This window comes from Taudactylus pleione, unplaced genomic scaffold (genome assembly GCF_031769625.1).
Source record: "Taudactylus pleione unplaced genomic scaffold, aTauple2 ptg000381l, whole genome shotgun sequence".
Classification (NCBI taxonomy): Eukaryota; Metazoa; Chordata; class Amphibia; order Anura; family Myobatrachidae; genus Taudactylus; species Taudactylus pleione.
This window is the reverse complement of record NW_028284782.1, coordinates 9953764-9980901: the sequence shown is the minus strand read 5'-3', so window position 1 is coordinate 9980901 and position 27138 is coordinate 9953764. Positions and strand designations below refer to the sequence as shown.

The following is a 27138-nucleotide window of genomic DNA, read 5'->3' as shown; positions in this document are numbered from 1 at the left end:
CTGCAGGGTTTCACAGGTTATTTCCGTGTTAAACCCTGCAAGTTACCTGGGTTGGATTGCCGTCAGGGGCGCCGAGAGGGGGGGGAGCGGGTACAGATTACTCGGACCCAGGCTTCCTGAGGGGCCCGGCGGGGGCCCGGGTCCGACGCCGCCCCCCCCTCCCTCACAGCAGCCCAGCACACAGCGTGTGCTGAGCTGCAGTTGGAGACTGCTTGTGGCTGCTGAGCAGCAGCCACAGCAGTCTCCTATGCCTGTGCGGGGGAGCGATCACACTGATCGCGCCCCCCCTGGCTCTGCGCCGGGCTGAGGGGGCTCAGAGCGCCCCCCCCTCCCCGGCGCACAGCGCTGCTTTGCGGCGCTGCAAATCTTTTTTATTTATTTTTTTTCAGCAAGGGGGCATGGCCACGCCTCCCTAGATTAGGCCTTGGCTCTTGGCGGCCCTGATTGCCGTCACTCGACCCGGCAATCCAACCCTTTCCCCTTTTACACCAAAGAACTACCTGGGTTAACCCTGCAATAACCCGGGTTTTAGCTCTGGTGTAAAAGCGGTATAACTTAAAATAACGATTTTTCCCTTCTTTGCACCTGCGAGAAAAGAAAACTATGGTAATTCCTACAGAAATTACCGCAGCTAAAATTCTTGCACCCAATTGAACAGCAAAAACCCTGCGGCCAGCCAAAATTCCTGGTGCCATATAGTCGCCGGTTCACTTTGAACAATATCCCAATCAGAGCCACACATTTTACTGCAGCATCCAAATCAGATGTCTTGCTGTTTCACAGGTACACAGGGTAACAATGGGCCTGATTCAGACCCACTCGCGAGCGGCTGTCCGCTCGCAAGTGGGTCGATGTTGTGCACTGCGCATGCGCACGACGGCGGGAGCTCCATCGTGCGCATGCGCCAGACGCTACGAGCGAAGGGCTTTCCTTCGCTCGTTGTGTCTGATCAAAGGGGGCGTGCTGTCGATGTTGATTGACAGCACGCCCCCTTTGGTGGGCGTGCCGGGGGCGTGCCTCCCTGACGGGGGCGTTCCCAAAGGAACGCCTACCGTCAGAAGCCGGCCCACTGATATCACTAGTGATGTCAGTGGGAGTGATTTTGGCTCTGATAGAGCCAAAATCACTCCGGGCCTTGCGGTTGAAAACCTCAACCGCAGGCTCCGGCTCGCAGTTTCGATGGTCGCGATGGTCACGACCATCGCGGCCATCAAACTGCACGCTCGTATAGCCTGTGGGTGGTGACCCACAGCTATACGAGCGTCCAGGAGGACGCTCCATAGTTATGGAGGACGGCCCTCATTCAGAGCGTGCGCTCTGCTCAGAGCGTACGGCTCTGAATGAGGGCCAATGTCCGCAGAGACTTGATCCGATCACTGGCACAATCCTAGACCAACCCAACAGGATGCTGCTCTCTGCACAAATTTGCTGTCAAACGTAGCAACCAAAAAGGAATCAAATTGCACAAGAGATTTGAAAATGAAAACTAAAAACCTGAGTTATGGCACATTTTTGCACATGAACCCATCTTATTAAGGATGACTTACTGCAGTAAGTCAGCTATAGACAAAGCTGTTAGCTTTGGGGCACCCTCATTTGAAAAAGGGGAGGCCAATGGCATATTATCAATCATACATGCCTACCCTCCCGGTTTTCGCGGGAGGCTCCCGATTTTTCGGGTAACCCCCCGCACCCCCGGAAGGGTAGGCATTTCTCCCGCTTTCTGCCCACTTCCTAGTGAAGTGGGCAGAATGGGGAGAACTTCCGCAGCAATCGCGGGTCTCTGTGTAGGGGGCGGGGCTTAATTACGCAATTCTGCACGAATTGCGTCATTTAGCCCTGCCCCTTATGCAAATTTACGACAATTTACCACGAAGGGGCAGGGCCTAATGACGCAAGATGTCAGGCCCCGCCCCATCACGACCCGATCTTTCTACTCTCCCCAAGTTTCCCGCAAAAGGGAAATACAATGTAGGCAAGTATGCTATAAATGGGTGCCCCCGAGCCAGGGCTATCCTATTATTCCTACACATTGTATGTGTTTCATTCAAGACAGCAAACCTAGCTAGGTTAATGCCAAAGCAAGAAGCACAATATATTTCTTGTTCTTCCTTCCCCCCCAGCCTCGTAATACCTCCTCCTGAGCCCAGTGCGCCACTCCGTCTCTCCTCACAGAAGCTGGAAAGAGGTGGTCCGGGGATGTCATCATAGCCACGCCTCCTCTCAGCTTCTAAGAGAGGCAATGTCATTTTTTATCAGGCGTCGGACGCAAGTCAATCGTAATTCGTGGACCATCAGCCGCTGCCGATTGGCTGCTGGTCCGCGAGTTCCTATTGGCTCGCGGCCGGCTCCTGATTAAAAAACATCATTGGTGCTGTACTTGGCTATAGAGGGTGCAGGGGGGTTGCTTGCTGGGTCGGCAGGCCCCCTAAATCGCTGGGCCCCATAGCAAGCGCACCCCTTGCACCCTCTATAGCAGTGATTTTCAACTCGAGGCACACTACACAAGATTTTAAAATTGTCAAGGCACGCTAACCGGCTATGCGGTGTGCGTGACCAATGAAAAAACATAAACATTGTCTCCCAGATAAAAATACACACACATATTGGCCTCCACAAAAATAAAACACACTACATTGGCCTCCACAGAAATAAAACAGACTACATTGGCCTCCACATAAATAAAACACACTACATTGGCCTCCACATAAATAAAACACACTACATTGGCCTCCTCAGGAATAAAACACACTACAGTACAAGTGCACTAAGCTGACTGACGCGGCACACTTGACAACCGCTCGCGGCACACTAGTGTGCCACGGCACAGTGGTTGAAAAAAGCTGCTTTATAGTTACGACAGTGGGTTAAGAAGCCAAGGAGATGGCAGCTGCTGATATCAACAGAATGGACTCAAGAGTTATCCCTGTATTGCATGAATTATGAACAAAATCTGTTATGTATGTTTTTTTTAAAATATTTTGTTTATTTCATGTGGACAATAAATACTGAAAAGTAAAGATTCCCCAGAATTAATTTTTTCAAACTTTTATTAAAGGCACCATGCCATAGAGGAATTGAAGTGAAATATACAGAAATTGGTTTGTTGCCCACAGGCAGCACCATGAAATAAGGGGTTAGGTTGGCTATACACTGATTGAGCAGCAGACCAGCTGAGAAGGGCAGGGGAAGAACCCGCTGCCTGATATTTGGAGCGCCTCTATGCACTACACAAAGTATAGAGGTGATTTGCATTCACAGCCTGAAGTTGGTTGAAGAACGGCTGGGTGTATTGGACAGGTTTGAAAACCAAAAGATCCAGACCGTTTTATCAGCTGTTTTCAGGCTGTGGAAGGACAATCATTATTTAGTGTCATACACTGAACAATAATCGTTCAAGTTAGTCACAGTTGGCTGGTTTGCATTATTGTCATGTAGTGCAGGCCGGGCTAACCTGTGGCTCTTCAGCTTTTGTAAAACTACAAGTCCCAGCATGCTTTACCAGCTGAGAACCACAGGATGGCTGGACCTGTTGTAGTGTATGGCCAACTTTAGGCTGCTAAACAAGTAGATTTCTATCCAGTTTGGTTTCCTCTGTAGAAGCTTGATACGTACTCAAAGTCTGCTTAAACATAATTGCACAATCCAAACATATTAACTCCATCATCCTGGAAACAAAATGTGTATGGTAGTGAAGTTAGATTTATGTAAAACATGATTCTAAAGCATTTTAGATATTCCCATTTAAAAATAGCAATTGGTTGTATTTATGTTGCATGATTTGTATTTAAAGTACGCAAAAGCTAGCATAAGCTTGAGAGGAGACAGGCACCCTGTTTTTTATTGTAGCATTACTGGGTAGAACTGTTTTTTTGTTGTCGTGTTGTAAGTGGTTGTAGTATTAGTTCAATCAAGTTTGATAGCCTATTAGGAGCTCTGTGTAGGCGGGCTCTGTTAGAGCATATTAAGGCTGAAGGTGGAGTGAGGTTCCTCTTTCCAGTTTGTGATCCCACCCAACATTTCTATAATTAGTTTGGACTAATTTTATTGTTGGAATGTATTTCTATAGCTGCATACACACACAACGGTTTTGTTACCAACGATTTTATGAACGATTTTCTGTCAGATTATCTGTCAGATTTTTTAAAGTGTAATGAACGACTTTTCTGACCTACAAACGATTTTTGCATATTAACTTAATGAAAATCGTTGAGTTGACAAGTCTGACTGAACTACAAACGTGAACGCGCATGAATAATAATTGTTCATCGTTTGACTCAGAAAGTGAACGATTTTTTCAAACGATTATCGTTTAACGATAATCATTCAAATAATCGTTGTGTGTGTATGCAGCTTATGTCTATGTTTTTCTTCCAGCAGGTGAGGCGCAGCTGGCGGAAAGCCGTGCTCCTCGGCGGCTCAACTTAGGGCAGCAGAGCTTGGCTAGCATTCCCCCTTTGAGAGAGGCGAGTCAGTCGCTAACTTAGGGGAGGACCAGGTCTCCAACCTACGGAGAGACCAGCACTGTGCTAGTTAAGGGGAGGCGGTATTACCAGAGATGGTTTGCACATGGGGTGGAAACTCCACCCCCATTTTAGTAATAAAATCTTCATATGGGCTGTAGCTGAGATGACACTGCTTTTTCGTCCCCATGTTTGAATCAATTACAATTCGATTAAATAAATTTGTCTGTGACCTCTTTTTCCAATCTACTCAGTTGTCATTGTCTTTATTTTATATTTAAGTTAAGTATGGTGGAAATAAAAATCTTAAGCAAACTGTAATTACAGCTGATTGATACAAACAGAAATTTCTAGAACATATAAAGCTACAAATGTTAAATACACAAAGCCCAACATAAACTTTTTCTATTTTCTAAGGGTGCATACACACCAGGACGATATTGGCACGATTTGGCCAAATTGGAACGACAAATCGGGCATATCGTGCAGTGTGTATGACCGATTTGCGCACTCCCATGCGATATTGTGTGATTGGCCAATAACACAATATCGCATGTGAGGCTGTACGTATTAATGAAGGACGGAACAGTGATCGTTCTGTCGTTAAATCTTTTAAGTGTGTACCGGCAATCATGCAATGTCCAGGGTGAAGGCAAAAAGCCCCGAACATCGGCACGATTGCTGGTCGTTTAGGTGTGTACCCACCGTAAGAGTTGAACATTTGACCTCTGAGATAGAACTACACATGGGATGCTGCTTGCTTGATATTTGTCTATTGCGTAGTTCGTTGAAGCCTGTGGACCTGTATGGATGTGCCCGGCTTACATCTGTCATGATGGTCAGCCTCATATATCGCAGTCAGTGGTGGGCTAGGCCGGGGGGCAGGGTGCCATCTGCCCCCTGGGCCGGCAGGCACTGGCAGAGGATGCGATGCTACGACTCCCTGCTGCTGCCCAGAGAGAGAGCCGATTCCAGTAACAGGGGCTAACACAAAATGACTGCCCCCATATCAGGCTACGAAAAGATGGCCGCTGTTGACCAATGGGGAGCCAGGTTTCCCTACCCACAATTCCAAGAGGCTGTAGAATGAGAAAGGGGGCGTGGCCTATCAGGGGAGTGGGAAGAGCCTAAACAGGAGCTGAATAAGAATGATAAAATAAATGTTTTATCACACCCATGGAGGAGAGAGGGCAGAGATGAGGAGTGTCTGCTTCCTGTCCTCTACACCCATACCAGGTAAGTGAAGGGTGTCACAGTGGCATAAACTTAGTGTTGTTTTGTTATTTAAAATATGTGTGTGCTGACTAAAGCTGGCCACACACTAGACCAACTTTCATCCAACCATCCAACTTGTTGATTGGTTGGAATGAAAATCTGGTAAGGCATGAAAGCAAATGACAATCAGCAATTTGCTCCTAAATGCCAGAAAACAGATGAAAATGGTCGTTAGACAAGTTTATTAAATGTTTGAACTAAACAATTTGTTCAAACAGCAGTTTTTGTCCATTTAACAGCATTTGGGAGCAAATTGCTGAATGTCATTTGCTTTCATACCTTACCAGATTTTCATTCCAACCAATCAGCTAGTTGGCTGGTTGGATGTAAGTTGGTCTAGTGTGTGGCCAGCTTAAGTGTGACTGTGTGTGTGCTGACTAAGGCCCTCATTCAGAGCCGTACGCTCTGAGCAGAGCGCACGCTCTGAATGAGGGCCGGCCTCCATGAAAATGGAGCGTCCTCCTGGACGCTCGTATAGCTGTGGGTCACCACCCACAGGCTATACGAGCGTGCAGTTTGATGGCCGCGATGGTCTTGACCATCGAAAATGCGAGCCGGAGCCTGCGGTTGAGGTTTTCAACCGCAAGCTCCGGAGTGATTTTGGCTCTATCAGAGCCAAAATCACTCCCACTGACATCACTAGTGATGTCAGTGGGCCGGCTTCTGACGGGAGGCGTTCCCGTGGGAACGCCCCCGTCAGGGAGGCACGCCCCCGGCACGCCTACCAAAGGGGGCGTGCTGTCAATCAACATCGACAGCACGCCCCCTTTGATCAGACACAACGAGCGAAGGACTTTCCTTTGCTCGTCGCGTCTGGCGCATGCGCACGACGGAGCTCCCTCCGTTGTGCGCATGCTCAGTCCAGAACATCGACCCACTTGCGAGCGGAAAGCCGCTCGCGAGTGGGTCTGAATCAGGCCCTAAGTGCGACTGTGTGTGTGTGCTGACTAAGTGTGACTGTGTGTGCTAAGTGTGACTGTGTGTGTGCTGACTAAGGGTCTCATTCAGACCGGCTCGCAAGCAGGTTGATGTTGTGCCCTGTGCCCGTGCACTGCGTGTGCGCAAGCCCTGGAGCGAGAGAGAGATTCTCTCGCTCTGGGGCTCGCTACAAACGGGGCGGCTGTCGATTGTGATGTCAGTGGAGAGCTTCTGGCTCTGTTAGCGCCGAAAGCTCTCTGGTGCTTGCGGCAGACGAGACCCTACCTCAAGGGTCTTGTCGCAAGCCCCAATGGTCGCGATGGTCTCGACCATCAGGACCATCTCCTGGTCACTCGCTAAAGCTGTGGGTGGTAACCCACAGCTTAGCGAGCGGCCAGGCCGTCAAAAAAAAAAAAAAAACGCGGCCGCCCTCATTCAGAGCGAGCTCTCGCATTTTGCATTTGGCTCTGAATGAGGTCCTAAGTGTGACTGTGTGTGTATGTATATGTTGACTAAGTGTGACTGTATGTGTGCTGACCAAGTGTGACTGTATGTATGTGTGTGCTGACTAAGTGTGACTGTGTGTGTGCGCTGACTAAGGGTCTCATTCAGACTGGCTCACAAGCGCTTGAGCGCTCGCAAGCGGGTCGATGTTGTGCCCTGCGCACGCGCAGCAGCCGCACTGCGCGTGCGCAAGCCCCGGAGTGAGAGAGAAATTCTCTTGCTCCGGGGGTCGCTACAAATGGGGCAGCTGTCGATGGTGATCGACAGCTCGCCCCGTTTGGCAGTCGGGCCAGGGGGGTTGGCTGGCCAAACGGAGGCGTTCCTATGCGAACGCCTGCCGTTTGGGGGCGGCCCTACTGATATCACAAGCCATGTCGGTGGAGAGCTTCCGGCTCTGTTAGAGCTGAAAGCTCTCTGGGGCTTGCGGCAGACGAGACCCTACCTCAAGGGTCTCGTCGCAAGCCCCGATGGTCTTTTGCGAGCGGCTCTGAATGAGGTCCTAAGTGTGACTGTGTGTGTGTGTATGTGTGTGTTGACTAAGTGTGACTGTATGTGTGCTGACTAAGTGTGACTGTATGTGCTGACTAAGTGTGACTGTATGTGTGCTGACTAAGTGTGACTGTATGTGCTGACTAAGTGTGACTGTGTGCTGACTAAGTGTGACTGTGTGCTGACTAAGTGTGACTGTATGTTTGCTGACTAAGTGTGACTGTATGTTTGCTGACTAAGTGTGACTGTATGTGTGCTGACTAAGTATGACTGTATGTGTGCTGACTAAGTGTGACTGTATGTGTGCTGACTAAGTGTGACTGTATGTGTGCTGACTAAGTGTGACTGTGTGTGTATGTGTGTGTTGACTAAGTGTGACTGTATGTGTGCTAAGTGTGACTGTATGTGTGTGTGTGTGCAGACTAAGTGTGACTGTGTGTGTGTGCTAAGTGTGAGTGTGTGTGTGTGTGTGTGTATATATATATATATATATATATATATATATATAATCTGTGTGTGGTCGAAGTAGACATTTTGAAGTGGGGGTATGGAAATATCAGGGGGGCTTTACTTAGGCAGGCCCAAATCCTGAGCCCCCTGATATTTCCATACCCCCACGTCCTCTTAAACACAGCACACATTCCCTCACAGTCACAGCACACCACACACCATAGCTCATAGCATACTTCACACCACAGCACACTGCCCACCTCAGCCTGCTCTGCTCTGATGACCGGGGTCACGGCGCTCCCTACCCTGGGCCCTTCCCAATCTTTCTCCTTGGTGGTACTGGCATTTTGAATTCAGCGCCGGCTGTGAGCAAATGATAGCTCCGCGGACCGGCAGCCAATTGGGCGGCCACGTAAATTTAAACAAGCAGAGAGCAGCCGCTTGTTGACCGGCACTGGGACAGTCCCAGTGCCGGACGGGTGCTGAAGTGAAGTGACGGCATGACATACCATTTCATACCCGCACACTTCAAGCAATGTATATATATATATATATATATATATATTTTTTTTTTTTTATATTTTTTTTTTGTCAGAAGGTGAAAAACAAGCACCTTATAGTGTAATATATTCAATGTCATTGAAGTAAATAAAGGTAATTATGATGTGTAACATATAGGTTCAAACATCAGGCATGTAGTAGTTTACTGTGGTACACCCCCCCCAACATTACTGTCATGCCCGTTTTTAAAATTGCACTCGCCAGTAGAAAAGCAGGGCCACTTGCTCTGGTTTGCCCTCCAGACTGAAAGATGCCAGCCAGCCCCTGATTGCAGTTATAATACAGGTTGAGTCTCCGATATCCAAAATGCTTGGGACCAGGAGTATTTTGGATAACGGATTATTCCGTATTTTGGAATATTTGCATATCATAATGAAATATCTTGGGAATGGGACACCAATATCCACACAGAATGCATTTGTGTGTTACAGTCAGGTCCATAAATATTGGGACATTGACAGAATTTTCATATTTTGGCCTCTATTCACCACCACAATGGCTTTGAAATGAAACAAACAAGATTTGTTTTAACTGCAGACTTTCAGATTTAATTTGAAAGTTATTACATCCAAATCAGGTGAACGGTGTAGGAATTGCAACGGTTTCTATATGTGCCTCCCACTTTTTAAGGGGCCTAAAGTAATGGGACAAACTAAACAATCCTAAATCTAACTTTCACTTTTTAATACTTTGTTGCAAATCCTTTGCAGGCAATTACAGCCTGAAGTCTGGAACGCATAGACATCACCAGACGCTGGGTTTCATCCCTGGTGATGCTCTGCCAGGCCTCTACTGCAAATGTCTTCAGTTCCTGCTTGTTCTTGGGGCATTTTGCCTTCAGTTTGTCTTCATCAAGTGAAATGCATGCTCAATCGGATTCAGGTCAGGGGATTGACTTGGCCACTGCATAACATCAGTGGCGTCACAAGGGGGGTGCGGTGGGTGCGGGCCGCATCGGGTGTCACCCTCCAAGGGGGTGACACCAAAATCTGCACAGTCATGCCCGCACCCGCCCCCCCGCCACCACATTCTTGCCTGCCCGCCCGCACACGTGTAGCCGCCACTGCGTGCATCTGTCGCCGTCATGAGCCCACTCCCTGCTACCACCTCCGCTGCAGGTGGAGGGGGGGTTGTGCCGGACCCTGCCAGCCCCGGGTGAAACTGTGGCCAGAGGGGTAGTCTGGGTTAGCCGGATCACGGGCATTCAGCTGGTCACGTGCGCGGCGTGACGTGATGTCACGGCACGCGCACTCTTTGTGTGACTGTGTAGTCAGTGAAGAAGAGCCAGATGCCAGAGTACCGAGGACCGAGGGAAGCGGCAACTTACTCCCATGGGAGGCTACCTTATATGGACATTATGTGCTGAGTATTACTTACAGTTTTTTATACTATGGTTTGTTCAATACCCTGTAGGTATTTTAATTTTTTCATTCAATTGCATCAAGTTTTTCTAAACCACGGTGTGCTGGATTTTGTCCTGGCTGGAATCTATTGCAATAATTTTTGTTGTCCAAGCACCCGGAATCTAATAATTCTTTGAGTAATGTGTGCGTCCTATTCTGCTATATATATATATATATATATATATAGTTTCGCACATATGTTGCGAGTGTCAAAATTGGTTACCTCAGTATGGGCCTAATTCTGAATCGGTCTATTGCAGCTGTATCTTTTGCCGCAGGCGTGTCTGCATTTTCCCGCAAATGGTGATACAAATTCACTGCTCTGTGTACTAGCGTGCATTTCAATGTGCATGGACTGAGATCCCACTCGCAGCACATCATTGGCGTAACATTGGTCGCACCATCGAAATTTGCAATATCCCAATATCAGGTGCAGTTTTTCCATCTGAGTATGGTCTCCTTTGTGAGCGGCTATGCTTCTCTGTATGTTGCCACTTTCAGCGACACACCTACTACACTCTAATAATACGCAATGCGTCTTTTTTTTACACCCCTCTGTTACCTCCCAAGAATGCACACTCAAATTCTCAAACCCTGCATCCATCTGTGCATCTTAGATGCATTTGCAGCATGAAAAAACATTGGCTGATTGCATCCATATTGGCATTGCTTCTGACTTAGAATCAGGAACTATGGGCTTGATTCAGAGATGTACGTTCATCCAAGGATGAACGCACATCTCCGATGTCATAGGGCCTGCGCCTGCACAGGACCCATTCTGTGCATGTGTTGATCTTGCTCGTAGGCCCCCCCAAGTGGTAGCATGATTGACATCTGTGGCATTTGGGGGATGGAGCAGGGGGAGTGCCTGGGCGCTGTCCCGAAAACAGGAGTGTCGCCTCTGTTATCCAGGAGGGACTAGGCCAAGGTCTGCGTCGGTGGACACAGATTCCTGGTCTCTTGCATGACAAATCACTAGCCAGGCTGCGGGAGGCTTCAGCTCATGCAGCCTGACCAAAAGAGAAACCATCACGACTATTGATCTCAATGGTGATCCCAGCCTGCGACCACTGTCGCAGAGCTGGGATCGCAAATGCAGCAAGGAGGTATCTGACACCTCCTTCTGTATTTGCATCTGAGATGGACGTATTTGTGTAGCCGCTTGTGTTCAGCTGTGTAAATCCGACCATCTCTGAATCAGGCCCTATGTTTTGACCACTGGCTATAAGGTGATGATTAGACGGAGTTGAGAATATATCCGTACACCATGAGCAAGTTACTTTTAGTATGCTTATATAATCTGATTTTGCCTTCTATGACAGGTTATGAGTTGAAAACGAGTTGAATAAAACAAAAGAATTACTTGGGGAAAAAAGGTCCTTACAGCCCAAATTTAAAATGTGCAGGTAAAATAACATGCTTAAAGGCTTTATAAATGTATAAAGGAACATATAAAAAAAAAATGAAGTTACTACAAGGTATATGATGGATAATCTGTCACATATAAAAGGCAATATCAGAATATATAAACATACCTAAAGTGATTTGCACACGGTGCACTGATATATTCGCAATACATTCTCATCACCTTTATAACTAGTGATCAAAACATACTTGTGACTATGATAACCAAATACGATAAGAAAAATGGGAAAGATCTAAATTCTGTGTGTGTATGTGTAAATATATTACAATGATCGCAAATACACAATATAGTGGGCCTTTTACCCTGAAAAGGTTGCCTAGCACTCACTGCGGTAGGATCTGGATTTGTGCGTGAACACAGCAGTCTCTACTTGCAGTGCTTCCTCAGCCAATCGCCACCTGCAGTGTCTCCCCAGCCAATTGCCGTGCCACCTACAGTGTCCCTGCCTGCCATGCGCACCAGTCTACTATTTGAATCTAACTCTCCAGCAGCGCCTCTGTATCCTCCTCCTTGGTTCCTGCACACCTTCCCCATCGCCCTCCCTGTGAGTTTCCCGGCTGCAGCAGCAGTGCTGTTCTCCACATCATAACCCTTACCCCCTACTTGCCCCCAGTACTGCCCTAACTGCAATTTACCCTTACCCCCTGCCTGCCCACAGCACTGTCTGCCCTTACCACCTCCTTGCCCCAGTGGTGCCTCATCTGCTCTATCCCACTCACTGCCCCAGCTGCTATTTATCCTAACCCCATTCTTGCCTCCATTACTCCCTCAACTGCTATCTACCCTTATTCCGCTTTCCAACCCCAACTGCCACTGCCATGCCCTTACCCCATCTAGCCCCTCCATGCCCCAGCTTTCTTAGCCCCCCAGCGCTACTCCAACTGCTGCATGCTCTTAAAAACTTTTATTTTTTTTTGGTGGGGTGGGGGGGAGGGGTGTCACCATGCCTAGTGACAGCATCGGGTGACACCAACCCTATTGACGCCTCTGCATAACAGTCCACTTTTTAGCCTTAAAAAACTCTTTGGTTGCTTTTGCAGTATGCTTCGGGTCATTGTCCATCCGCACTGTGAAGTGCCGTCCAATGAGTTCTGAAGCATTTGACTGAATATGAGCATACAATATTGCCCGAAACACTTCAGAATTCATTCTGCTGCTTTTGTCAGCAGTCATATCATCAATAAATACAAGGGAACCAGTTCCATTGGCAGACATATATGCCCACGCCATGACACTACCACCACCATGCTTCACTGATGAGGTGGTATGTTTTGGATCATGAGCAGTTCCTTTCCTTCTCCATACTCTTCTCTTCCCATCACTCTGGTACAAGTTGATCTTTGTCTCATCTGTCCATAGGATGTTGTTCCAGAACTGTAATGGCTTTTTTAGATGTTGTTTGGCAAACTCTAATCTGGTCTTCCTGTTTTTGTGGCTCACCAATGGTTTACATCTTGTGGTGAACCCTCTATATTCACTCTTGTGAAGTCTTCTCTTGATTGTTGACTTTGACACATATACACCTACCTCCTGGAGAGTGTTCTTGATTTGGCCAACTGTTGTGAAGGGGTTTTTCTTCACCAGGGAAATAATTCTTCTGTCATCCACCACAGTTGTTTTCCATGGTCTTCCGGGTCTTTTGGTGTTGCTGAGCTCTCCGATGCGTTCTTTCTTTTAAAGAATGTTCCAAACAGTTGATTTGGCCACACCTAATGTTTTTGCTCTCTCTGATGAGTTTGTTTTGATTTTTCAGCCTAATGATGGCTTGCTTCACTGATAGTGACAGCTCTTTGGATCTCATATTGAGAGTCGACAGCAACCGATTCCAAATGCAAATGTCACACCTAGAATCAACTCCAGACCTTTTACCTGCTTAATTGATAATGAAATAACGAGGGAATAGCCCACACCTGTCCATGAAATAGATTTTGAGTTGATAGTCCCATTACTTTTGGCCCCTTAAAAAGTGGGAGACACATTTAGAATCCATTGTAATTCCTACACCGTTCACCTGATTTGGATGTAATTACCCTCAAATTAAATCTGAAAGTCTGCAGTTAAAGCACATCTTGTTTGTTTCATTTCAAAGCCATTGTGGTGGTGAATAGAGGCCAACATATGAAAATTCTGTCAATGTCCCAATATTTATGCACCTGACTGTATATACACACCTTATACACACAGCCTGCAGGTAATTTTATACAATGAGGGGTATTCAATATGAAACGTTAACTTCGCTGTCGAAGTTAACGTTTCATATCGGAGTTTTTACCTGCGTTAAGGTATCGGGCGCGTGCCTGCTTATCCCCGTATTCAATATAAAATGAACAAAAACGGGAGCCTCCGAAGTTGGATTTGCGTAAAGTTACGAATTTTTCCTTAAAAAAATTGTAAGACCCCCCTAAAGTTGTAAAAACATGGGGGATCACTATGGGTACCCCCGTTTTAGCCTTTAAATGAAAGTCGGGGATTTAAATAGCCGCAGCAGGTGTTTTTTCCCGACATTGAAGAAATGATGCAGAAGAGCACTTAGGTTTTTTTTTTTTTCGTTTTTTTAAGTGGTCCCATGAAATATGGGGTACTAGCATATTTTGGTGTCCCTAAAGTAAGTTTTTTAAAATTCTGCAATTGTGCACCTGCCGCTATAAATCTATTCTAGAAAACATCTGCCGCATACTTGCAGAATAGTCCTGAACCTATTTCCCTATTGTTAATAATTTTTGACACAGTTCTTTTTTAAATGTCATTCCCAGGGGTGCAGGCTATTTTTTTTAAGCCTGCACCCCTAAACCCCAAATCTGCACTTTTTTTCGACACCTATTCAATGGTGAAAAGTTATCACCGTTTTTTATCAAAGACTTTTCAAAACTGCGATAAATCTTTGAAATTGAATACGGTGTAAAAGTAAAACCTGCGATAATGACGTCATAAGTGCGATATTAACGCAAAAACGATGTTATCGCTCCCATATTGAATACCCCTAAGAATATTCAATAATTTTGTGACTCAAGCAAAGTTTGTGTACATACATGAAATTCATTTATGTTTCATATACACCTTATACACAGAGCCTGAAGGTAATTTTATACAATATTTTTAATAATTTGTGCCTTAGACAAAGTTTGTGTACATTGAACCATCAAAAATCAAAGGTTTCATTATCTCAGTCAAGCCAAAAAAAAATCCGTATTTCGAAATATTTGGATATGGGAGACTCAACCTGTAATATTTTTCCCACGACTATTGGCTGCCTGAACATCCCAAGGTGAAATGCTGAAGGCTGCAGCCACTTTTCACTGGGCTAATTATCTGTAAATATTTCAGCACAAGAAAATGTAAAATAACACAAAGATGAGATGTATATCTTGCATGAAAGACACTTTTGTCTATTCTTCTCATTTTTTTGTGTACATAGACAAGTCTAGCACGGGTTAAATAGTGGCCTTTTATTTTCCACTAACCCACTGTTATTGGTGTCACATAAGCATTTAATTTGCACACAGCTATTCTTTCTGTATGTGGCACTGAGGGCCTGATTCAGATGTGTACGCAATGCTGACATCTGATTGGCCGGCTGTGCATGAGTCACGGTTGCACTGCATACGCACCAAGGTACCATAGCAATGCCGCTCGCAATGAGGATTTTTTTTCAGAGTTATTGACAGTCAGTTTGGGGGCAGTTATGGGGAGTGGCTGCAAAATCGCAGGAGTGTCGCGACCATTTTCGGGGATTGTCTCAGTCCACAACTGTATTCCCATATGCAGATAAAGTGGTTCCGACATCTCAGTTCAGACGGCCATTCTGCACGACCATTAATGATCTGCGATGGCAGCTGCATATGTGTATGCAGTTGCTTGGATTTGCGATGGCCCTGGTGGGTGTCTCAGTACACATGCCAGCGTCTACGACATAAACCTCCCATCGTCTGAGGATTGACCAGTGCATGAATCATTGACAATAAAACATACTCAATTAAAATAAAGACACAGAGACTTGTATTTGGCAGAATTGTTAGCTATTTTATTTAATTAACAGATAATGAATTAATTACTAAAATTAATTAAATTAATTTAAATATGGTGGCAAAGAAAGAACAGCTAACAACAGCCCAAACCCAACACTATAAATACTCTAACCACAACATATCCACTCAAGCCTTCTACCTTGACTACCCACCCGGAAAGGTGATGATGCTGCCCCCGGCGGGATGGTCCAGCAGACTTTGACAGTCAACGAAGGTGAGCAAAACAAAAAGTAAACCGATATTCACAGTGCTAATAGGTAACCTGCCGTTCTTTTCTTTCCCGCCTAAAATAGCCAACGAAGAAATCACCAAACCCAAATCAAAGAGAGCACATAACGTAAAATTTAGGGAGGGAGGGTGGGAAGACAGGAACAAAACAGGCTGACTCCGCCTCCAACAAACTCTAATATCCCTGCTTAAACCTACAATCCTAAGATCCCATAGGCCCTAATTATCACATGATTCCACCACACAGGTTCTCCCCCAGCTTAGGAGGTTTAACCCTCTCCACTCCTATAGAGTCATTTCGTTTATCTTAGCATATTTTCGCACTGCTGCGATTGCATAAGCATACATATCTGTATCAGGCCTCGAAACAGGTGTTTAATGGAAATTTCAGCCATTTTGTCCTCTCTAACTAATAACCATAGACAGTGAGTAATATCAGAACAACAACTTGCATTATATAAAACTGGTATTCATGTGGCCTTCTGGTAGTCTGCATGTCATAGTAACGAGAGAAAAACATTCAACAAGAATGCTTCTACCTCTGCATGCACCTGTTCATATAAACTCCAACAAAGAAATCCACTATTATATAACAGGATAATAGAACAAATCTAAATCCACTGTAACTGCTATTTTTGATAAAAAATCTGTCACATGTATAAAAAAAATTACATATATATATAATATTAAAAACATATTAGACCTGGATTGATTTTTCCGGATCAACCCCCAAAAAGGCCAATGTAGAGCCCACTTAGGTTTACAAATAATTTTCCATTTATTGAATAATGATTCCCTCAGTATATACTAGTGCTATGTAATATGTTACTACTTCATATACGTAAAGTGCTTTGTAAAACAACTGTGGTCTGAACAAACCAAAGAACAGCATGATTTATGATTGGGTTTGATAAAAACCCACGTGTACCTGTACAGTAATTACAAGTTGGAACAGTTTGTTTTAACCTGGGATTGAAAGGCTTGAAGGACACGCCAAGCACATTTATTCTTGGACAGGAATTAAAAATAGATACATGTACTACACCCTCTCCAGACTATTACTGGGTACGGAACATGTGGGCAGAAACCAGGCACAAATGAGCAAACCATATACTTAATTGCCTAATGTCAACATTAAACATGTTACTCTAGTAGTTGATGAAGGCAAGGAAACTGCATTTATCAGAACTGCTGCCAAATGCCTGGAAAATCATTAAAATAGGATGAATGGTTTTGTATGGACTCAGGGCCTGATTCAGACCCGCTCACAAGTGGGTCGATGGTGGCCCAGTGCACATGCGCACGACGGAGCTGGCTCCGTCGTGCGCATGCGCGAGACTGGGATAGCGACGGGCAATCCGTCGCTCCGGGTCTCGTACCAAAGGGGGCGTGCTGTCGATGTTGAGTGACAGCGCGCCCCCTTTGGTGGGCGGGCCGGGGGCGTGGCTGCCCAGACGGAGGCGTTCCCATGGGAACGCCTACCGTCTGGGGCCGGCCCCACTGACATCACAAGTGATGTCAGTGGGAGAGCTTTAAGCTCTCTGGGGCTTGCAGCAACGAGACCCTACCACAAGGGTCTCGTCGCAAGCCCCAGAGAGCTTAAAGCTCTCCCACTGACATCACTTGTGATGTCAGTGGGGCCGGCCCCAGACGGTAGGCGTTCCCATGGGAACGCCTCCGTCTGGGCAGCCACGCCCAGACGGAGGCGTTCCCATGGCCGCTCGCTATAGCTGTGGGTGGTCACCCACAGCTATGCGAGCAGCCAGGAGGCTGCTCTGAAAAACTAGAAGGCCAGCCCTGATTCAGAGCGAGCGCTCTGTTAGAGTGTCCGACTCTGAATCAGGGCCTCCTATCTCACTATTATATTCTGAAATTTTAACGCATGTCCTATTTCTCATGCATTAATGCAGTGGTTCTCAAACTCAGTCCACAGGACCCCAAACAGCTCACGGTTTCGAGGTCACCTAGTAGGTGTACAGGTGTATTCATTACTCACTGACACATTTTAAAAGATCCAAAGGAGCCAATTATTTCACTTGTGATTTTGTGAGGAGACCTGAAAACATGCACTGTTTGGGGCTCTGAGGACAGAGATTGTAGGTGTACAGGTGTATTCATTACTCACTGACACATTTTAAAAGATGGAAAAGAGCCAATTATTTCACTTGTGATTCTGTGAGGAGACCTGGAAAACATGCACTGTTTGGGGTCCTGAGGACAGCGATTGAGATCCTGTGCATCAATGCGCAGTACTAGGAAAATATGTTGCACTTGGTAAAAATACATTAAAGACTCAGGGGTTTATTTACGAAGTGTCAAGTTGTAAAACCCAACACTACTGTTTGTATTTATGCACAATATTTAAAAGGGCAAATGCTTTTACTAGCTAGTATAAGCACTGCCCTTTTAAATATCTGGAATAAACACGAACAGACCATCTGTTTGTTAACCATCAATAGTACCATTGGTGGTTAACCTCAATGATATAAAATCGACGGGGATCCATCTATGGTTTCGCCCATAGGCATCTTTATAATGGGTGCAAGGTATGCGGTGCACACAGGCCCCTGGGTCCAGGGTGGCTCACACCGTACACCCATAGTTAAAATTATAGCCAGGGAAAAAGAAAAAAAAAATAGCAGGGCTCTGTGCCATCGATAGTGGAAAACCATTGGATCTCTACCAGAGAAGGCAAGACCATCGGCCATTGGTGGTTAAATTTCAAGGGTTGTGGATGGCCATCTCTACTGTAAACCCTAGCATTTGCTTTAATTTCCTAAGAATGAGATTTTGTTTGTACCATTAAATCTTATTATATATATCTATGCACAATCTAGATTTACCATAAATATGTATAAAAATTGTAGGTAGAATATCAGTATTATAGACTATATAATTTATAGCTAAAGCTCATCCGAATAACGCAGCAATATTTTAGAAAACTGTCCCAGTATTGCAGCATGTATAGTCTCAAAACAGTCCCAAGTAGATAAATACATTTGGAAAACTGCACACACAGGTCATCATGCAATCTTCCAAACACACTAAAGGCGCATATCCACTAGGGGTGTGCACCGGCCACTTTTCGTGTTTTGTGTTTTGGTTTTGGATCTAGATCTTTCTTCGTGTTTTGGATCTGGATTGGTTTTGCCAAAACCACCCTTCCGTGTTTTGGGTTCTGGGTTTTGTGTTTTGGATCTGTTTTTTTCTTAAAAAATTAAAAAAAAAACGCTAAAATCACATAAAATGGGCCTTTTTTTGTTCCTACGCTATTAATAACCCCAATAACATTAATTTCCACTCATTTCCACTCTATTCTGAACACCTCACACCTCACAATATTGTTTTTAGGCCAAAAGGTTGCACCGAGGTAGCTGGATGACTATGCTAAGCGACACAAGTGGGCGGCACAAACACGTGGCCCATCTAGGAGTGGCACTGCAGTGGCAGACAGGAAGCCAATCAGCGTTATGGTGCCCACTTGCATGTAGCACGAACCCAGGAGATCCGTTCTACATGCATCTGTGTGATTGGCACAGAGCAATGACAGGTCCGTGAGACCCATCTGTGCTGCTGTGGTAAAAAAAAAAAAAAACCTGTGTAAAAAAATAAAAAAATGGCGTGCACCCCCCCAAAAAAAGAGCAACCAGCCCCGAGCATTAGTAGCCCAGTGCTGGGTGTGCTTAAATACAGGGGACAAACGACGTAGGGGTCCCCTGTACTTAAGCACAACCAGCACCGGGCTAGTCAGAACCAGCGCTGGTTGCCAAAATACGGGGGACAAACGACGTAGGGGTCCCCCGGTTTCTGCGCAACCAGCTCTGGGCTCTGATCCGCAAGGTTATTAAAGTTTACCCTGCGGTTCCCACCATTGACTACATTGAAGAAGGCCTGATTGGCCGAAACGCGTCGACGCCCAGTTTTCCACACACATGACTAAGGAAGCAGAGAGCCTTGTGCACAGCCTCACGCTGCTACTCCTAATCCTCCTAACAGGAAACAGCACCCTCCTCTGCCATACTACAGAGCAGCGTGCATTAGAAGCAGAGGGTTGAGCGAGTGGTCCGGCTGGACTGACTGCGCCAATTGAAATCATACCGCACTGCTCCCCTCCTCCACACACCGCATGGACAGTGCAACACGAGACATTCAGTGAAGACGCTGACCGGTAAGCCCCGCTAGCGGGACGCTGCAGTCACACTTTGCACGGCTTACTCTATCACCGGGACATTGCTTCAGACAGTGCAGGGACACGTACGTGGATATCCACATACGGAGAGGTACCTTTCTACATAAGGTTACCCTCACTTCCCTAGCACATTGCAAGTAGCCAAAGGGACATACACATACTTGTCTTTTTAGACATAGGGTACCGTATATATTTACGGGAAGGTAACCCCCTCAAAGGGCACACCTACCACCCGGACATTATTTACCCACTTGGGATCAGTCCTATTGGCTGACTTTTTCTTGGCTACTAGTCGGTATGGACAAATACTGAGCTGATATTATAACATAAGGGTACCGTATATATTTACGGAAAGGTAACCCCCTCAAAGGGCACACCTGCCACCCAGACATACCTTGATCCTTCCATATAGGACTTAATCATCATATATAATTTTTATTAGATTATTTTACCATCATACTCCTACTACCAGAAAGGAGACATATAAGAGTCTAAAATAGCCATCCATATCACTAGACGCATTGGTATATGGTGTCTATATAAATAAAAGATTGTTTATAACATTCATTAGATCTGTTGTCATCTCCACATTTTTTACCTTAGCTACATTTTCTATAATATGATATATAGACAAGGTGAGCGCATGGTACAAACTCTATTTTTATCAGTATAATTTTGTTGGAGACAGGACATCTCCAGTACCAAGCAGCCCCCTAAAACAATAAACATCTTGTTGAGCGCTGTTCACATTTTCCATTTCTATACAATAGAGGGAGCTGTTCATTGGCTGAGAGACGGGAGATGACCTCTCTCAGCCAATGAACGCTTAGCAGCGGGGTTTCCATGGTGATACCCCACCGCTAAGCTCTCATTCGGGAAGTACCGTTCTATAGAACGGTACAAAGTTCGTGGATCGCGTTTTCGTTTTGTTTTTTTGCCAAGTCCGGGGATGCCTACTTTGGAACGAAGAGGACAGAACCTCGCATAGGAGATGGTGAGTATGTTTTTTTTCACAGGTCCCCTATGGATACTTTACTGAACAAGTGGACGATGTTACATAGGTGAGTATGTGTACATGTGTGTGTGTGTGTGTATGTATGTTTAATAAACTTATACTGTCACGGTGTGTGTGTCCTGTGTTTTTTTAAACATTTTTTTTACAGGTGAACTACAGGTACTAGTGGGCCCTTAATGCCCTGCATGCTGGTGCTTGTGGTTCTCCAAGTACCAGCATGCGGGGCAGGCTAGCTGGGACTTGCAGTTCTACTTGTAAAGACAATGTTTGATATTCTTTATTTACACCACACCACACAATCAACCCGCCACCCACCGCCACCAGGGGTGGCGGGGATAGCCCCGGGCTATCAGCCTGGGCCTGAGGTGCCCTGGAGAGGATGACCCCTTTATTGGGGGGGTCCCCAGCTCTCCAGGGATCCCCGGCCTGGGCTGACTAGCGGTCAGGGCTGATGCTGCGGCTGGGGGGCCCGGTGAAAGGGCTCCCCTGGCTGTGGCATCAGCCCCCCGCTAGAAAAAGTCCAGTGCTGGTTCTGGAACATACAGGGGAACCCTACTAATTTTTTTCCCCTGTATTTCCAGAACCAGGACCGGATCAGAGCCCAGAGCTGGTTGCGCAGAATACGGGGGACCCCTACGTCGTTTGTCCCCCGTATTTTGGCAACCAGCGCTGGTTCTGACTAGCCCGGTGCTGGTTGTGCTTAAGTACAGGGGACCCCTACGTCGTTTGTCCCCTGTATTTAAGCACACCCAGCACTGGGTCACTAATGCCCGGGGCTGGTTGCTCTTTTTATTTGGGGGGGGGGGGTCACGCCATTTTTTTCTTTTTTTACACAGGTTTTTTTTTTTTTTTTTACCACAGCAGCACAGACGAGTCTCACGGACCCGTCAGTGCTCTGTGTCAATGACACAGATGCAAGTAGCATGGATCTCCTGGTCCGTGCGTGCATCTGTGTCATTGAAATACACAGCAGCACAGACGGGTCTCACTGACCCATCTGTGCTCTGTGTCACTGTCAGTCACACAGATGCATGTAGCACGGATCTCACGTGCTACATGCAAATGAGCACCATAATGCTGATTGGCTGAGAGCTGTGAGGGCTCTGTCAGCCAATCAGCACTTTGCCCATTAAAGGCAAAGGCATTTTTTTTTTAATGGCCGCTCGAGGCAAAACCTCGAGATCCGACAGCAGATCTCGAGGTTTTGCCTCGGGAGAGGGATCCGGGGCAGACAGGGAGATCCGAGCTTGGGCTCGGATCGCCCCGGATCCCCGAAGTTCGGGTGGGTTCGGTTCTCAGGGAACCGAACCCGCTCATCCCTAATATCCACTTGCCGATTTGTATCGGCGATTGAACGATAACATGAATCGTGCATGAATCGGGCACATAAATGTCGGAAACGACAAGCGATGCGTGCTCCCGCTGGTCGTTTCCAACATCAATCATTGGCCGAGCATACTGGTCAACCTGATAAAAACATCAGGTTGAGCATGTTAGGGGATGATTGATGTGCCTACACTGAACGACTGATCGTCTGCTAGTGGATGTGCCCCATTAGAGGTCCCAGAGATGCCAGAAATAATCCAGCTACTCAGCCTGAGCATCAGTATCTGGTCCATCTTGGTCACTTATGTGGGCGGCTGAATTGGACTCTGATCCTGTTGGGACTTGTTTCAGGATCAAACTGAAACGTTCTCTGAAACATCTTTAACCAGAGAATAATAACTTCAACTGCCCAGGGACCATAGATACAATGTCAAAAGTCTAATTTTGTATAAGTATGACATTTTTACCATTATATATTTCAAAATAAAAAGTGCAGTTTGCAGTATGTAAAGTAGCCCTTTAACTGGGCCATAAAAGGAACCACAAACAAACAATGACAATAAAATCCTTCCAGCTAATAGTAGTGTACATTCAACTACTTTACTTCACTGTGACCTTCCATGACTACAATAAAGCAAATGTCTAGCTTACATATCACATTTGTATACATTAGCGTTAGCACACTGCATTAACAATACTTGTACTATAAATGCAGTACAGCTCTCACAAATTGAAATCCACTTATATTTAACAACCTATAAAAATAAGTATAACAATACTTCTCTGAAAAAGGTTCCCCATCACATTTCATTTTGAAATCGTGGTTGACTGTATAAGCCAGATGCTAATAACTAGTGGATCTTCAGCTGTTGTGGAACTACAAGTCCCAGCATGATCCTTCAATTCCACAACAGCTGAAATGTCACAGGTTGCCCTCTTTAGTACAGACATCTGCACATACATGAAATAATAGAAGCCTCCAGCCCTGAGGTGATCAGTAAACAATGTAAGGCTCGTGTGACATTTCATCAGTTGCTTCCTGTATAGTCTTTAAGTATAAAAATAGTCACATTTGTTAAATAGAGGTAAAAATGATTGGCTGCTAGCAGCAAGCCCTAATAAAATTATGCACTGCCGGTCACTGCTACATAAAGAGAGAATTGGGGTCACAGGGCTAAGGGATCCCCATGAAAGGACTCACCTGAACCAGCAGCTGCTGCCGGGAAAGTTGCAGGAGACTCACCTGGGTGGAGAGGGAAGTGAGTCACAGGGGGAGGGCCAGGAGGGGTGCAGGTAACACGAGACAGGAGGCTGTCACATAGACTGTGGACACAGCAAATACATTTGGCTCTCTCCTCACATGCAGTGCACAGCACTCATTCATTAAGAGGAGAATCTGACACTGGAGTATATTTACTAAAGAGCGGGTTTTCAGAAATGGAGATGTTGCTCATACCAGATTCTAGCTATTATCTTCTACAAGGTGCTAGATAAATGATAAGTAGAATCTGATTGGTTGCTATGGGCAACATCTCCATTTCTAAAAACCTACTCTTTAGTAAATATATCCCTAATCTCATAAATGCATGAATATAGGGTCGATGTTGGGCCCTGCGCACACGCAGCAGCCGCACTGCGCGTGTGCAAGCCCTGGAGCAAGAGAGGGGCAGGGTCAATGGTGATCGATAGCGCGCCCCGTTTTGTAGGTGAGACGGGGGGGTGGCTACACAAACGCCTGCCGTTTGGGGGCGGCCCCACTGACATCACTCGTCTTGACCATCGCTACCATCAACCTGGCTGCTCGCTAAAGCTGTGGGTGGTCACCCACAACCTAGCGAGCGGCCAGGAGGCCGGGTCACAAAATACATGCGGCCGTCATCATTCAGAGCGAGCACTCGCATTTTGTGAGCACCTCTGAATGAGGTCCATAGTGTTTAGTCATTATCTATCCAAAAATATTTGTTTTTATATCATAATTATTTATTTATTACCAGCTATTTATATAGCGTTCACATATTCCGCAGCGCTTTACAAAGAATATTTGTCCATTCACATCAGTCCCTGTCGCAGTGGGACTTACAATCTATATTCTCTACCACATGTACACGCACACACTTGCAAACTAGGGTTAATATTTGTTGGAAGACAGTTAACCTACTAGTATATTTATGGAGTGTTGGGGGAAACCGGAGTACCCGGAGGCAGGGCCAGCTCTTGGGGTGTTCGACCAGTGCGGTCGAACAGGGGCGCCACCCCATAGAGGGCGCACCCCTCCCAACATCCCAATTTCAGACGAAGTGTCCCACGGGTGGTCTGGTCGGGAGGCTAATCAACCGTGTGCAAACTACACTGGATGATATACTGTACATATATGTTGAGTATTATATATCTATACTAGATTATATAATTTTTACTGCCTGTGACTCTGATTCATAAATGTACACTAATGCTGCTGCAGCTGTTGATGTGTACTCAGGGCCTGATTCAAACCCGCTCGCGAGCGCTGAGCACTCGCAAGCGGGTCGATGTTGCCCAAGTGCGCATGTGCACGACGGAGGTGGCTCCATCGTGCGCATGCGCAAGACCCGAATAACGACGGCCAAGCCGTCGTTATGGGTCTCGCACCAAAGGGGGCGTGCTGTCGATGGTGATTGATAGCACGCCCCCTTTGGTGGGCGTGCCGGGGGCGTGACTGCCCAGATGGAGGCGTTCCCATGGGAACGCCTACCGTCTGGGGCCGGCCCCACTGACATCACTAGTGATGTCAGAGAGAGTGCTTTTGGCTCTGATAGAGCCAAAAGCACTCCAGGGCTTGCGGTAGACGAGACCCTACCTTAGGGTCTCGTCGCAAGCCCGATGGTCGCGATGGTCAAGACCATCGCGACCATCATTTTGGCCACTCACTATAGCTGTGGGTGGTCACCCACAGCTATGCGAGCGGCCAGGAGGCCGCTCCAAAAAGTAAGAGGGCCGGCCCTGATTCAGAGCAAGCGCTCTGTCAGAGCGTCCGGCTCTGAATCAGGGCCTCAGTTACTAGGCCTGATTCAGAGTTGGGAATAGATGGCTGATTCATTACGGATTACGCAGCTGCAATTACGCACGCAGACCCACTGCAAAAATATGCTAATGTTTGCAATCGCAATGCCGTCGCAGTCTAACATAAGGACGCACGATTCCCTTTATATCCGTAATACATTGCAAGTCTGCGAAACCATCGGTAACATCGAGTACTATCGGAGCATCCGCACAATTACAACAAGTCTGAACTTACTCAGATTTTGATAATTTCATTGCATGCAGTGAAAGCTCAAACGGCGTATGCCATTGCATTATCGTTTAATGCTTTATATGTGCCAATACTGAATAAGTGTGTGGCATTGTCTGATTTCTCTATTTCTGTCCAGACTCTGATTGCCAAACCCCATGTAAATACTCAGGATGGTGTGATTCCTCTTCTTCCTGATCACAGGCACTGGGATCACACTCACGGCTCTATGTCTGCCAAACACATTAAATAGCTGCACACGACCCAAGACTGACAAAGCATGTGAACATCTAGACAAGTAGTGGCTGAAACTGCATTCAGCTTACTAGACTTGGAAGAAGCTGGAAGTAGAGTTACACTACAATGTCAGGCTGAAAGTGCACATTATTTATGTCCCTAGACTGTGAGGAGACTGCCAAATAAATTATGGGGTACATTTATTATTGGTGGCAGTAAGCCCCAAAAGTATCTATCCTTATAGCTGTCACGGCTCCCCCCACACCTTATTCAGGTGTTCGCCATCAACGTTACTGTTTTAGCTGTCTTTGCTACTTAGTATGGCCATTTTTTAGTTGCGTCATTGATCAGAGCTACGTTTTGTTATTGTATACTATTTTTCTTTGCATGTTTACTTTCAGTTTCGAATAGTAAAGATTAGTTTAAACCTTTAGATATATTGTTTCTTTTATCATTTTCATTTGCACACCAGAACAACATCATTATTTAACAAACATTAAGAGGTTTGCCGTTTTCCTAAAGGTGGCCATACACGGCACGATATATGTGCCGATCTGACGGATCGGCATGATATAGGTGCTATATCGTGCTGTGTATGGGCACGATATCTTACCTGATATCGTGCTGCACACTCCCACGGGATCGTATATCGCATCCCCAGATCTTCCCGCGGGTTCATCTGATCTGGGATGCAATGTACGATCCCATTCAGATGGAGGAGGGGGAAGCCGGCATATCGTGCGGTCAGCGGGGACCGCACGATTGCCAGCGGTGACGGCACGATCCGTCTGCTGACGGATCGGCAGTCACCCTACACAGTGCATCACACCGTGTATGGGCACCTTAACACTATCACTAAACCTTCTATCGGATGAGGTGTGTCATGTGTGCAAACCACTTACCCTTAAACTAAAAGTAAATAAAGACACTGAGATGTAGATTTAGCAGAGAAACTGTTGGCTATTCATTGAAGCAATAACTATTTATTTAATTATTATTTATTTAAGGATCTATGGTGGCAAAGAAAGGACGGCCAGAAATCAGCTAATCTGCAATGCCCACACATAATCAACAATAGGCATAGCAGGCGTATATTGCCCAGAGTGCACGAACATGGGCGCAGAGAGGGGGAAGGGGGCGGGTGCTAATTACCTGGGCCCAGGCTTGCTGTAGGGCCCCGACGGGGGCCCAGGACTGGCGACGCCCCCCCTCTCTCTTACATCAAAGCAGCCCAGCACACATTGCTGTGTGCTGGGCTGCACAAGGAGACTGCTCGTGGCTTCTAAGTAGCAGTCGCAGCAGTCTCCTCTGCCTGTGGGGGGAGCGATCACACGTATCGCGCCAACCACTGGCTATGCGCCGGA

At 46.3% G+C, this 27138-nt stretch overlaps 1 protein-coding gene across 2 annotated transcripts in view; it reads right to left on the bottom strand.

The window, feature by feature from the left end:
* Positions 1 to 23610, bottom strand: part of LOC148507865 (ligand of Numb protein X 2-like) — a 97869-nt gene extending 74259 nt beyond the window's left edge. The window contains exon 1 of one of the 2 annotated variants that reach the window (XM_088445509.1): positions 23474 to 23610. The gene's annotated coding sequence lies outside the window, so the exon portion shown is untranslated. The remainder of the gene's footprint in view (positions 1 to 23473) is intronic. The other variant, XM_088445510.1, reaches the window with a different exon arrangement.
* Positions 23611 to 27138: the final 3528 nt, after the last annotated feature.